Source organism: Mustela lutreola, chromosome 6 (genome assembly GCF_030435805.1).
Source record: "Mustela lutreola isolate mMusLut2 chromosome 6, mMusLut2.pri, whole genome shotgun sequence".
NCBI lineage: Eukaryota > Metazoa > Chordata > Mammalia > Carnivora > Mustelidae > Mustela > Mustela lutreola.
In genome coordinates this window covers 117,929,733-117,945,178 of record NC_081295.1, presented here as the reverse complement: position 1 = coordinate 117,945,178, position 15,446 = coordinate 117,929,733, and the positions used below count along the sequence as shown (strand labels likewise).

The window sequence follows — 15,446 nt, the reverse complement described above, 5'->3', positions numbered from 1 at the left end:
ATCACATACTATATGAACAAATTAGTATCCTGCTTTTCCATTATATTTTAAAGTTTTCTCCTCATTCCTATGCCATCTCTTAAATCTTACATATTTTCCTTAGCCATATCACCACTTACTTTGGCATATTCTGCTCAGTTGGACATTTAACTTGTTTCTAATTTTTTACCACTAAAAATAAAGCTGATGAATATTTTTGGATAATCTTTATTCTATATTCAGAATTATTTCCCTGAAGTTAAACCACCAGGGAAGGATAGAAACATTCTCCCTATTTATAAAAACAACATGTTAGGGCACCTGGGTGGCTCAGTGGGTTAAAGCCTCTGCCTTCAGCTCAGGTCATGATCCCAGGGTCCTGGGATCAAGCCCCGCATCGGGCTCTCTGCTCAGCAGGGAGCCTGCTTCCCCTTCTTTCTCTGCCTGCCTTTCTGCCTACTTGTGATTACTGTCAAATTAAAAAAAAAAAGTAAAAAAAAAAGTTAAAATATTAAAGTTTGGGAAACAATTATTTTATTTTAAAACACTTCTATTCTGAACAAATTAATATTTTAAACTGTTTTTTTCCAGCCTGTAGCCATGAACAGCCTTTAGAATTATTATGTAACTATGACTTTTCTAAAGAGGTTATAACTGAGTTATATTTCCTGCCATGTATGTGCTTTTGGTACTTAATATTAACATGTTTGGAAAACTTGGCTTATCTGATAGGGAAAGATGGTTTCTCAACTTAAAATGAATAAAAAAAATTTACTAATTCCTTTCTCTACATGCCATCAATTAGTTGCATCAAAATTTTTGTGCACTGAAAAGTTCAGAGGCAGAAAGGCTTGGATTTGTATTCAGGTTGACACCTCTTAGTTGCCTGCTTTATAAAGTTTCATGCAAAATAAGCAGGTACACAACATTCCTTTCAGTAGTTGCAGGAAAAGGAATTTTAATCCCTATTTTTCAATATTTTATTTATCTTTTCATCATTGTTTCATTAGATTGTTTTTAAAAGACACAGTTTTACAGAAAAAAATTTTTAATAGCAAAACCAGTTATATGGGCTACTGAGACATAGGGAATACCTTGGCAAGCATAACTAATGATTCAAATTTAGATTTTTGGTGACCTTTCCAACCTGCCTCAATTCTGGGTACTTTTTTGTCTTCCAGGAATACAAAAGTAGCTATAAACTACACTATTCAAAGCATTCATTTTTAGTGAAAACATGTGTTTGGGAAACTTATTTAGTAAAGAACTGGCCCACTTTCCTATGTGGAAATATGAGTCTGAATTTAAGACTAAAATGAATTTCTAAAACAGAGTCTCTAATTTCAGACTTGTACCTTATACAAATAAAATTACAAAAATAAAATTACAATTTGATACTTTTGAAAAGCAGTGAAATATAATAGTGAAAACCAGACATAAAAATGCTGAAATATCAGGATTCTACAAACATCATGGGATTCATTAAAAAATTATTTTTAAAAGATCTGGACATTCTTGAAAACAAATATATTTGTGAAGAGTTTTTTATCTTTAAGTAGAATTCCTAAAGGATTCAAGATTGAATAATGAATTGCAAGTCACAATTTGAAATACAAGTCTCTACTCTGACATGTGTTGGGACAGAAGAAACTATCCTGTTATTCTAAAACAATAGAGAAAGATTACTTAAGCGGGGAGGGATCCTACTTTTTAACTCTGAAATGTAATTTAAAAAAATATACTAAATTTACATTTAAGTATTAATTTCAAATATATAATGTCTTAATATCCAGTCATCTCTCTGTGGTGGATGTCCTGTCCCTTCAAGTCCACAGTGATTTACTCCTTCATTTTCATAGTACACATTTCTTAGTAACTTCTGGAGAATGAGCACATGGGAGGTAAATTTAAGATCTCTCTTATTATTTTATCCTCACCCATGATTGCTGGTCTGGGTATAAAGTAAATCCTCTGTCACCTTCTAGTTTTCAGTGTTGCTGTTGACAAGTCCAACCAATGCCTTGTGATTTCTTTTTTTCTTTTATATATTTTTTTGAGATTTCTTCTCTTTTTATTTCTTTTTAAAAAGATTTTAATTTATTTATTTGACAGAGAGAAAGATCACAAGTAGGCAGAGAGAGGGGGAAGCAGGCTCCCTCCCAGAACCCTGAGGATCATGACCTGAGCCGTAGGCAGAGGCTTAACTCACTAGGCCACCCAGGCACCCCTGCCTTCTGATTTCTTGAGTCTTCCAAACAGGGCTTGTTTTTCTCCCTCAGTGTTTTTTAAAGATTTTCTCTTTAATTCCCATGTTCTGAAATTTCCTGAATGGCTTTTTCAAAATCCAGCTTGCTAAGTACTTTCTATGTAATTACTTGCAAGACAAGGATTCATTCAGTTCTGAGAAAATTTCCTGTATTTCAATGTAAATTTAATCTTCTTCATTTTGTCTGTTCTCTTTGGAACATGTTTTTTCAGACACTGGACCTTCTGACTCACTACATTAATTTTCTTACATTTTCTATCTCCTTAGATTCTGTTGCTGTTCTACTTTTTAGATTTATCTAACTTGTGTTATCTATTACATTTCTACCATATTTTAAATTTCTTACACTTTTTAAAAAAATAAATTCTATGCTCAACACAGGCTTTAACTCATAACCCTGAGGGTAAGAATCATATGCTCTACCAACTGAGCCAGCCAGGTGCCCCATTTTTGCTCCTGAATGTTCCTTTTTTACAAACTCCTGCTTAGTTTCAATGAGGCACTATCTTTTACCTTAAGGATACTAATTAAAGTTTCCTTCTGATCCTGTATCATCATCTTGGCTTTCTCAAACTACCAATGTTTTACTAATGCCATACTTATGTAACATCGAACAACTGAAACAAAAAAAGAAAGAAAAGAGAAATTCTGAGGAAACAGAGACAGTTACTAGTAGATAATGAGGATAATATGGCGATATGATTAAAGAATTCAAAATCACTTTAATTTCCACTGACAATGGGTGTTAAGAGTAAAGAATTGACAGAAAAGCTACAGAAAGAAATTTCAGCTTATTAATATTAGGAACTAAAACCCATTCTTCTTAGAACAAAAAAGGGGAGTTCTAAAATAGTTTCAGTCTGTGCTTTGAAATTCTTAATACCTACACTTCCGGTCTCAAAATTCGGCTATTCATGTTCACAAGGAAAAAATTATGCCAGCACTTTAAAGCTCTCAAAGCATATAAGATTAAACCCAGTACATCTACAAAATCTCATAGAAATTGAAATCGACAATGGATCAAATTTTAATAGCAGCATGATTTCAGAGGAGATAACTTGATCCAAACAGAGGTACTGTTAGAAATAGGAATGTACTTGACAAGGGTACAGAATGAAGCCAAGGCAAAAATCTGTGAGTGAGCAAGGCAGAAAGTAGTGGAAAAGTTTGGCAGTTTTGTTCCTCTTATATTTCCAAGCAAGGCTTAACACAGAAGGAGTAAAAACAGATAAAAACTGTATTTGTCAGGGTATTCCCCCTTATTTCTGAGGATCTTTTCAATTTAGATTCCATTTCTGGTATAATCCTCATTTCTAAGCATCCGTTACCTCAGTCTCTAATCGGCCAAATAAATAATAAAACCCAAGTGCCAAAACTACTGTCTTTTGTGAGCAAATACTATATAATTCATATTTATATTATATTTATATTTATAATTGCCATAAAGAATATGCTACTTATGAGTTTTTACTTATACTTTACTTATACACTTTCTCTCTCTCTCTTTTTTTTTTTTTTTACAAAGTCTATTACTAACCAACTAACTTGGTTTATAACCTACTAGAAGGTTGGTTTGAAAAACAGTGACCTAGAAATTATTTTTAACTTCTTTAGGGAGATATCATTCACATCCCATAAGATCACTAATCTAAAGCATATAATTCAGTGGTTTTAGTATATTCACAGACTTGTATTACCACAATCTTAATTTAGAACATTTTTATCACTCCCACAAAAAAACCAAGCCAATTAGCAGTAACTCACCATTATATTCTTCCCTTAGACTCTGGAAACCACTAATCTACATTCTGTGTCTATGAATATGACTTTTTGGACATTTCATGTGGAACCACTCAATATATGGTCTTTTATGACTGACTTCTTTCACACAGCATAATGTTTTCCTAGGTTTACCCATGTTGTGGGATGTATCAGTACTTCATTACTTTTTATGAATAATATTCCATTATATGGATAGATCACATTTCATTTACCCATTCATCAACTGATGGGCATTTGAGTTGTTCCCATTTTTTGACTATTACTGACTATTATGAGTCACACTGCTATGAACACCCCAAAAGCAGCACAGGTGAGTATGTTTACAGCAGCACCATCTGTAATAACATTAAGCAGGAAACTAAATGTCCATCAAGAAGAGAAAGGATAAGTCATGGTATTTTGATATAATAAAATATTATATCCAACAAAATGAATGAATTACACTCATAAAACAGCATGAATTAATTGCACAAACAAGATGAAGTGAAAATAGCAAGATGCAGAATACATATATCACTTTAACCAAATTTAAAACACACACAAAATGGCCAATATAAGGAAATAAAGACCTGCAACTAGTAGAGATCTAATACATAGTAGAGTGATTACAGAGAACAAAACTGTATTACACACATTAAACTTTCTTTAAAAAAAAAAAAAAAAAGTTTATTTATGTAACATCTGCAGCCAATGTATGACTTGAACTCATCACCCTGAGATCAAGAGCACCATGTTCCTCTGACTGAGCCAGCGAGGTGTCCCCAAACATTAAACTTTCTGAAACTAGATCTTTTTTCTTTTTAAAAGGTTTATCCATTTATTATTTGAGAGGGAACACATGAGCAGGACAAGGAGCAGAGGGAGAGACTCTCAGACTGTGCTGACCCTGACAAAGGGCTCAATCCCACGACCCTGCGATCATGACCTGAGTCAAAATCAAGAGTTGGAAGCTTAACCAAATGAGCCATCCAGGCACCTCTAGACAAGATCTTTTTTTAAAATTTAAAACATTTAAGTATGCTTTTTTTTTTTTTTTTTTTTTTTTTAAAAAAGTAAACTAGACCAGCATGGGGCTTGAACTCATGGCCCTGAGATCAAGATTCCCATGTTCTAGGACTGAGCCAGCCAGGTGCCCTGAGACTAGTTTTTTTTTTTTTTTTTTTTTTTTTAAAGATTTAATTAATTTATTTATTTGACAGAGAGAGAGAGAGAGAGAGCGAGAGAGCGAGAGAGAGCTCACAAGTAGGCAGAGAGGCAGGCAGAGAGAGAGGGGGAAGCAGGCTCCCCGCCGAGCAGAGAGGCCGATGCAGGGCTTGATCCCAGGACCCTGGGATCACGACCTGAGCCAAAGGCAGAGGCTTTAACCCACCGAGCCACCCAGGTGACCCCTGAGACTAGATCTTAATTGTCCCCACCACTAGAAGAAATGATAATCACCTGACACAACAGATGTTAGCTAATGCTACAATGGCAATAATATTGCAATATAAATATATCAAGTAACTATGTTGTACAGTTTAAACTTACGCAATATTATAGGTCAATTGTATCTCAAAAAAAGCTGAGGGAAAAAAGTGATTAAAACAAGAAAAAAAAGAACAAATTCAGGGTAACTACAAATTCTACAGTGGAGCTACAATATAGGGATTTGATCAAGGAGGAGTACAAATGGGCACCAACTATATTATAACTTTACATATTAAACTGATATACTTACATGTGAACTTTATATTTGGTCTTCCCAAACATCCAAAAATAAGATCCCGAAAATGGGCATACCGTAAAATATAATAAAAATATCTTAGCTCTTGATTTAAAGAGGAAATGAAATTTAAAATTTCAAAGTAGGGCTGCCTGGGTGGCTCAGTCGGCAAAGCATCTGACTGGCTCAGGTCATGATCCCTGAGTCCCAGGTTGAGCCCTGCATTGAGTTCCCTGCTCAACAGGGAGTCTGGTTTTCCCTCTGTCCCTCGCCCTGCTTGCTCTCTCTCAAATAAATAAATAAATAAAATCTTTAAAAAATTAAATAAAACTTCAAAGTATTTAGAAATTGGCATATTACATGTTAAAATCTGTGACAATTTCACTTGAGAAAAATTTGTAACTATGAATATACCAATTATGAAACAAAAACTGTTACTCATGAAATATTCACATCACTTAAAAAAATAGATAAAAATTTAAAAAAGATACAACTCATTGTTAGGTTAGTAAGTGTGCAATGATAGGACTGCCACTTTCATACTCTGCTTCATCTTCTATCCAGCATCATTTCCTTTTAGGGAATGACCCTCTACAATTGCCAAGGCTGCAATCATATGGCCCTACCCACCCTCTCTCTCTACAGGGGTGGACACATGATCCAAGCAAGATCTAGGATCCTTTTGAGGGGGAAATGATGGCTGCTGGGAGCTCTATTTCTGAAATCTTAAGCACTAAGAGCCAAGGAGTTGTCCAATGTTTATTGCTGCCAAGTAGGGAGAGAATTCTGAGAATGAAGTCAAAATAAAGAAAAATAAAGCAAAGTTATTTATTGGCTAATGGTGGAGGAAAATGGGCACTGAATGTAACTCCAGGGTTTACAGACAACTCCCTACCTATTAATCCCTCTGGATACAGCCTAAGTGAGTTTGAATTTGGGTACTTTTAACAAGAAGCATTCTAAATAAGACACATACATAAACATAATTAGGCAATAATCACAACAATTTTAAATTATTTCACTTCTAAATACTTATCCTATAAATTAAGATAAACACACACTTTATACCAATGTCAACTTCCTAGTTTTGATATAGTTGCATAAGAAGCAACTATTGGGGGAAACTAGAACCTCCTTATATTATCTTTGCAACTTCCTGCAAACCTGCAATTATTTTAAGATTTATTATTTTTAGGGGCGCCTGGGTGGTTCAGTGGGTTAAGCCTCTGCCTTCAGCTCAGGTCATGATCTCAGGCCCAGCATCGGGCTCTCTGTTGAGCAGGGAGCCTGCTTCCCCCTCTCTCTCTGCCTGCCTCTCTGCCTACTTGTGATCTCTCTCTCTCTGACAAATAAATAAATAATAAAAAGATTTATTTTTATTTTTATTTTTTTATTTATTTATTTTTTTTATTTATTTACTTGAGAGAGAGACAGTGAGAGAGAGCTTGAACGAGGAGAAGGTCAGAGAGAGAAGCAGACTCCCCATGGAGCTGGGAGCCCAATGCGGGACTCGATCCCGGGACTCCAGGATCATGACCTGAGCCGAAGGCAGTCCTCCAACCAACTGAGCCACCCAGGCGTCCCTATTTTTATTTTTTTTAAAAAAGGTTTTATTTATTTACTTGACAGAGGGAGAAACAGCAAGAAAGGGAACACAAGAAGGGGGGGTGGAAGAGGGAGAAGCAGGCTCCTTGCTTGGCTGCAAAGCTCCATCCCAGGACCTGGTACTATGCCCTGAGCCAAAAAGGTAGATGCCCAACGACTTAGCCACCCAGGCACCCCTATTTTAAAATTAAAAAGCTTTAAAAATTTGTGAAAGAAATTAAGATATATATGGACAAAGACTTGGGCATAATAATGGTTATCACTGCATTTATTATAGCCAAAAACTAGGGACACACTTTAAGATGATGGACTGCACAACTATTTATATCATCTTCCTGCTCAAAGCCAACAAAACTAAATAAAGGAATAAGGTTATAAATCTAAAACCATGTGGAGGAGACAGAAAGAGCAATGTCCTGGCAACCCAGAAACACAAAGGTAGGGTGAGCTATAGTGAGCTATAGTGATAGAGGGAGATAGCCAACCTGTGATACCTGATTAAATGATAGATACAGGTATGAAGGAATGCAGGTAAGAGATGAGGGACAAATAAAGAGATTAACTGAAGGTTTGTAAAATAACTTTGACACCCTAACACAGCAAAGTAGATAGTCTGGCATTTACCCTATAGGGCTATTCTCTAAAGAAAATGAACACAAATGGAATAACAAAAGCTGTCAGTGTGGATGCTGGTACTCCAGAGTAAAGTTCTCCAGATTCAGGTACCCAGAACCATGGATGACTCTCTACTTACTCATCTTAAAAGAAAAATCCTTGCTCGGACACAAGGCTTTCAATCAGTTCTCTAATGGCTCATCTCATAAAAATGAAAAGCTGACCAAGTATTAGCAAACATTTGAGAAAAGCCTCCAACCCCTAATGATAGAGACCAAGATAAACAATTGGAAAACTGATCTGAGAGAAGTGCATTCAGGAAGAACACATAAAAAAAAAAAAAGTTTTCATTCATTCATTCATTCATTCATTCATTCAGAGAGAGAGAGCGAGCGAGAGAGAGCGAGCATGCAAGAGCACAATGCATGAGCAGGGGGTTGGGATTAGGGAGGGACAGAGGGAGAACAAGGGGAAGCAGACTCTGCTGAGCTGGGAACTCAACAAAGGGTTTGATCTTAGAACTCTGAGATCATGATCTGAGCTGAAACCAAGAGTCAGGCACCCAACTAACTGAGCTACCTGGATGCCCCAGGAAGATCACAATTTTTAAAACTACAGTTGGGCGTGCCTGGGTGGCTCAGTTGGTTAAGTGTCTGCCTTCAGCTCAGGTCATGATCTCCAGGTCCTGGGGTTGAGCCCCATGTTGGGCTCCCTGCTCAGCAGGAGTCTGCTTCTCTCCCTTTCTCTCTGTCCCTCTTCCCTGCTCATTCTCTTTCTTTCTCAACTAAATAGATAGAACTCTAAAAAAAATTTTTTAAATAAATAAATAAAACTACACCTGACCATTGAACAACATGGGTTTGAACTACATGGGACTAGTTATATGCAAATTTTTTGATAATAAATACAGCATAGTTCTGTAAAATGTACTTTCTCTTCCTTATGATTTTCTTAGTAATATTTTCTTTTCTCTAGCTTACTTTGTTAAAAGAATACAGTATGTAACACATACAACATACAAAATATGTGTTAATGAACTATGTTACCAGCAAGGTGAGGCTTCAGCAAGCTTTTAGTAGTTGAATTTTTGGGCATTCAAAACATACATGGATTTTTCACTTTGTTGGGGTTGACATCCCATTTGTTTTTCAAGGGTCAACCATAATTTATATGAATAGAGAGATTTAATATCTTAAGTGATATTAACTTCAAAATGGAATAAAGTGCTCTAAAAGGTAAGTAATATGGGAAAGAAGCTCTGGAATATAAACAGTTTTCTAAATGTTGGGGGGGGGGGTGCGGGAATCACCTATGGAGATGATAGATGCACCAAAAAGAGGTCAGAGACAATCAATTCAAGAGGTCCAACATCTGAATAACGGGAATGGCAAAATAAGAGAGCTCTGTTTGGATGGGAGGATATTATTAAGGAATACAAGAAATGTCTGGGGATTAAACAGAATCTCCATTTAACTCAAAACAGCCCCTTGTGGTGCTAAACAGGATTACTCTTGCCAACATATAGATATATTATTGGGGAAATTTCAGTATCCAGTATTAAGGTCCTAACAGCTTCTAGGGGGCAAAAAAAAAAGATTTAAAAGAATAATAATCACACTGGCATCAAATGTCTCATTAGAAATCCAGCATACGAAAAGACAATGAAGCAATGACTTCTAAATTCTGAGGAAAATAACTTTTTTTGTTTTACCCAATGTAGCTTCGAATAGATTTGAGGGCAGTCTTTTAAATATAGAAGGATATAGAACTTATTTATCATTCACCTTTTCTAAAGAAGTTGCTTGAGGACAGGAAACAAAAGGTTAAAGAAAGAAAACATGAGATCCAAGTAAACAGTGAATCCAGGAGAGATGACAGAAAAAAAAAGTTCCAAGAGAACAAATGTGAAGAAAACCTATGGCAACTAAGGAGTGCACTTGTGATGAACAATGGGTCATGTATGGAATTGCTAAATCACTATATTGTGCACCTGAAACTAATTGACGCTGTGTATGTTAACTATACTGTAATAATAATTTAAAAAGCCCTAAAATGCATTTACTCTGAGATTACTCTACAGTGAGAGGCTGGAGGGCTCTAAGAGGGAGGTCTCAGGGAAAACACACAGACAAGAAAGTATACTCAAGATATTGGAGATACATGGTAAAAGAAAATGACACAAAGGGGAAAAATAATAAAAATTCCAGAAAACCACCAAAAGCCAAACAAAAAAGTATATATAATTACAGGTATAATAGTTAAAGTAATGTAAGTTATTAATAGATTACGGATTTTCTACTTTCAAAATCAACATAATTAAACATGAATCTAGGGGTTGACTCTAGTCCTTTCCAGAGACTTCAAGAGGATGGGCACCACTAATGCACTTTCCTGCCATGCTCTGGAGCACTGGCCTCCTAGAGGGGAATTTTGCATGCAGTTGGTGCCCCTGTTTTTGCAGCTGTTGTCCTCTGGGTTCTGGTGGCCAGTGTGGCAATCAAAGAGATGAGTCCTGGCAGGAAGCTACCTCCAGGGCACTGTGTAGACTGTATATCAAGGCACAACCCCCAGTCTTTCTGTGAAGGCCTGTTGGCTGTCTAGGAGTTTCAGTCTGAGGGGTGGGCTTCAGGTATGGCACACATTTAATAGACTATGGAACTGCTCTCAAGGAACACAGCTGTGGGCGCCTCTTGAAACTCTTCTGCCATGTTCCAGGTCGCCAGTATCTCCCAGAAAAGAGATTATACACTCATCTGGAGGCCTAATTTTTGCAACTGCTGCCCAGGTGACACTGTCAAATTGTCTTACCAGTGAGACTTATTATGCTTGTGGTCCCACAGGAATATATTCATGTGCACACACTTAAAAACTGCTGCCTAAGGGTCTGGTTTCCAAAGAGCCTGATTCTAGATGCTTAAATCCTGCCCTCAGGGTTACCCTCAACTACTGGAGCTATTAAAAATAGTTTAGCATACTCTCAACTACTAGGATCTATTAAAAATATAATAGGCTGTTTGGACAAATGTTTGAAAGACAACAAAGAGTTGGGGCAGGGTTAAGCAACAAGGTTCATATCCTACATTAGGCCACTCCTTCAAGACTTGGAGAGGTGGTTGTTTCCAACCGACCAAGAGAGAACGAAGCAAAATGATGAAACAGAGGAATATATTCCAAACGAAAAAACAAGATAAAACCTCAGAAAAATAGACCTTAATAACAGAGATAAGTTCAAAACAACAGTCATACAGATGTTCAACAACCTGGGAGAGGAATGGATGAATGCAGTGAGAACTTTAAGAGAGACTGGAAATACTAAAAAAGTACCAAAGAGAAGTCCCAGAGCTGAAGAATATAGTAACTGACCTGAAAAATACACTAGATCCAACAGGCAGACTAGATGAAGCAGAAGGAAGGATCAATCAACTTAATCAAGGTTAAGACAGTGAAAGACAGCAGGAAAAAAAAAAACTGAAGACAGACTAAGGGGCTTGTGGGACATCAAATGGACTAACATTTGCATTAGAGGAGTCCCAGAAGTTTGAAAGAGAGAGAAAAAGACAGATATCTTGTTTGAAGAAACAATGGGTGAAAACTTCTCTAACGTGGGGGAAGAAACAGACATCCAGATTTAGGAAGCCAAAAGATTTCCAAAAAAGATGAATCCAAAGACAGCCACACCAAGCCACATAACTAAAATCTCAAAACTTGGAGTGCTGGGTGGCTCAGTCAGTTAAGCATTTGTCTTCAGCTCAGGTCATGATCCCAAGGTCCTGGGATCAAGCCCCATGTCAGGCTCCCTGCTGAGTGGGAGTGGGGAGTCTACTTCTCCCTCTGCTCTTCACCCAGCTTGTGCTCCCTTTTTCATGGTCTCTCTCTCTCACACTCTCTCTCAAATAAAATATATATTTTCTAAAAATCTATAAAGTTGAAGACAAGGAGAAAATTTAAAACAGCAGAAGAAAAATAACTCATAATATGCAAAGGAAACCTGTTCAGCAGAAACCCTGCAGGCCAGAAAGGAACAGCACAATATAAAGTACTGAAATAAAAAACAAAACAAAAAAAACTTCCAGCCAAGAGTACCCTACCCAGCAGTTATCATTCAGTATTGAAGGAAAGATAGAGTTTTCCAGTTCATCATCATTAAACCAGCCTTACAAGAAATGTTAAAGAGACTTCTTTAAGCTGAAAAGAAAAGGCACTAATTAGCAAAAAGAAGTCATATGAAAGATTGTGTATCACTGGAAAGGTAAATATATTGCAAAAGAAAAGGATTAATTGCGTATAAAGCTAGATGGAGGTTAAAAGACAAAAGCAGTAAAAAATAACTAGGATTATGTTGATTAATTAAGGGATACACAATAAAATGTGACATCAAAAACAAAATATGGGGGAGAGTAAAAATGTTAAGCTTTAGAATGGGCTCAAACTTAAGCTTTCAGTAACTTAAAATAGATTATTAGATATAAATTGTTACATGTAAGCCTCATGGTAACCATAAAACAAAAATCTATAGTGTATACAAAAAAGTAAGGAGAAAGGAATATATAATTATACCACTCAATAAAGTCATCAAATCACAAAGGAAGACAGCAAGAAAAGAACTGACAAAAAAGAAACTGCAAAAGAGTCAGTAAACAATTAACAATAAGTACATAACTATCAAAAATAAATTTAAATGTAAATGGAGGAAATGCTCCAATCAAATGACACAGAATGGCTAAAGGGATAAAAAAGACGAGACCCATCTATATGTGGCCTACAAAAGACTCACTTCAGATATAAGGGCACACAGAGACTGAAGTGAAAGTATGGAAAGGTATTCCATGCAAATGGAAACCCAAAGAAAGCTGGAGTAGGTATCCTTTTACCAGAAAAAAAAAAACCAGACTTACAAACAAAGACTATAATAAAAGAAAATATGGCATTGTAAATAAAGGGGTAAATCCAACAAGGGGATATAACATTTGTAAATATTTATGTACCTAACATAGGAGTACCTAAATGTATTAACAGACTTCAATGGAGAAAAAAAAAGCCAATAGGGAATTTTAATATCCCACTTACATCAATGGACAGATCATTCAGACAGAAAATCAATCAGGTAACCATGGCCTTAAAAGACTCATTAGACCAGATGGACTTAACATGTACATACAGAATATTCCACCCAAAGGCAACAAAATACACACTCTTCTCAAGTGTACATGCAACATTCTCTAAAATAGATCATATATATATATATATATATATATATATATATATATATATTTTAAAGATTTTATTTATTTATCAGAGAGAGAGTGGGAGAGAGCGAGCACAGGCAGACAGAATGGCAGGCAGAGGCAGAGGGAGAAGCAGGCTCCCTTCTAAGCAAGGAGCCCGATGTGGGACTTGATCCCAGGACGTTGGGATCATGACCTGAGCCGAAGGCAGCTGCTTAACCAACTGAGCCACCCAGGCGTCCCTAAAATAGATCATATATTCACAAAACAATATTAATAAATTTAAAAAGCCTGAAATCATATCAAGCATCTTTTCTGAGCACAATGGTATGAAACCAGAAATAAATTACAAGAAAACTAGAAAATAGAGATTAAACATGCTACTGCACAACCAATGAATCAAAGAAATTGAAGAGAAATAAAAAATACCTTTAGACAAATGAAAACTGAAATGTACCAAAATTTATGGGATGCAGCAAAAGTGCTTCTAAGAGGGAAGATTATAGTGATAAATGCCTACCTTAAGAAACAAGAAAAGTCTCAAACAACGTAACTTTACACTTCAAGGAACTAGAAAAAGAAAAACAAAGCCCAAAGTTAGTACAAGGAAGGAAATAACAAAAACTAGAGCAGAAATTATATAGACTAAAAAGACAATAGAGAAGATCAATGACAAAAGCCTTTAACTGGACTGAGAAAAAAAGAAAGGTAACAAATAAAATAAAAAATGAAAAAGATGTCACAACTGTGCTACAAAAATATAAAAGATAGTTAAGAGACTACTATGAACAACTATATGCTAATAAACTGGACAACCTAAAGAAACTGATAAATTGCTGGAAACATACAACCTACCAATCCTGAATCATGAAGAAAATAGAAAACCTGAACAGACCAATAGCTAGTAAGGAGATTGAATCAGTAATCAAAAATCTCCCAACAAACAAAAAACCAAACGGGTCCACAGGTAAATTCTACCAAAAAGTCAAAGAACAATACCAATTCTTCTCAAATTCCTCCAAAAAAACAGAAGAGGGGGGAACTCTTGTGAATCCATTTTATGAGGCCAGACTTACCCTGATACCAAAACCAGACAAGGATACTACAAGAAAGGAAAATTACAGGCTACTATCCCCAATAAACATAAATGCAAAAATCCTCACAAAATATTAGCAAACCAAATTCAACAATACATTAAAGGATTGTTCCCACAATCAAGCAGAACTTATTCTGGGGATGCAAGGATAGTTCAACATTCACAAATCAGTCAACACGATACACATTAACAAAATGAAGGATAAAAGTCTTATGATCACCTTGATAAAGAAAAAGATTTAACAAAATTTAACATCCATTTATGATACAAATTCTCAGCAAAGTAGGTATAAAGAGAAAATACCTTAACATAATAAAGGCCATATATGACACAGCCCACAGCAAACATTGTATTCAATAGACTACTGGATGTCTTAGCCAGAGCAATTAGGTAAGAAAAAAATAAAAAGCCATCCAAATTGGAAAGGAGTAAGTGAAACTGTCACTGTTTGCAGATGCCACCAAAAAACTGTTAGAACTAAGAAGTTCAGTTCAGTAGCAGAATACAGAATCAACACATAAAAACTGGTTGTCTCTCTATATTCTAGTGAACTATCAGAAAGAGAAATTAAGAAAATGATGCCATTTACAACTATATCAAAAAGAATAAAATGCCTAGGAATAAACCAAGGAGGTGAAATGCCTGTGTACTGAAAACTATAAAACATTAATGGAAACAAACAAACAAACAAACAAAAAACCACACAAGTAAATGGAAGACAGTCCTTCTTCATGGAGTGGAAGAATCAGTATTAAAATGTCCATACTACCTACAGCAATCTGCACATTCAATGTAATTCCCATGAAAAGTCCAAAAGCATTTTTCAAAGAAATAGAACAAATTAAGTGTACAAATTGTGTGGAACCATAAAAAATAATCTAAATAACCAAAGAATCTTGAGAAAGAAGAACAAAGCTGGAAGTATCATGCTCCCTAATTTTAAACTACATTATAAAGCTATAGTAGTTAAAACAGAGTGTTACTAGGGATGCCTGGGTGACTCAGTTAAGCGTCCAACTCTTGATTTTAACTCAGGTCATGATCTCAGGGTTGTGAGATCGAGTCCCACACTGGGCTCTGCACTGAGTGTGGAGCCTGCTTAAGATTCTCTCTCCTCGGGGCGCCTGGGAGGCTCAGTCGTTAAGCATCTGCCTTCGGCTCAGGTCATGATCCTGG

The 15,446-nt window shown here is 36.0% G+C and overlaps 1 protein-coding gene across 1 annotated transcript in view; it reads right to left on the bottom strand.

Moving 5' to 3' along the window:
• SRPK1 (SRSF protein kinase 1) overlaps positions 1-15,446 on the bottom strand; it is an 81,553-nt gene that overhangs the window by 38,154 nt on the left and 27,953 nt on the right.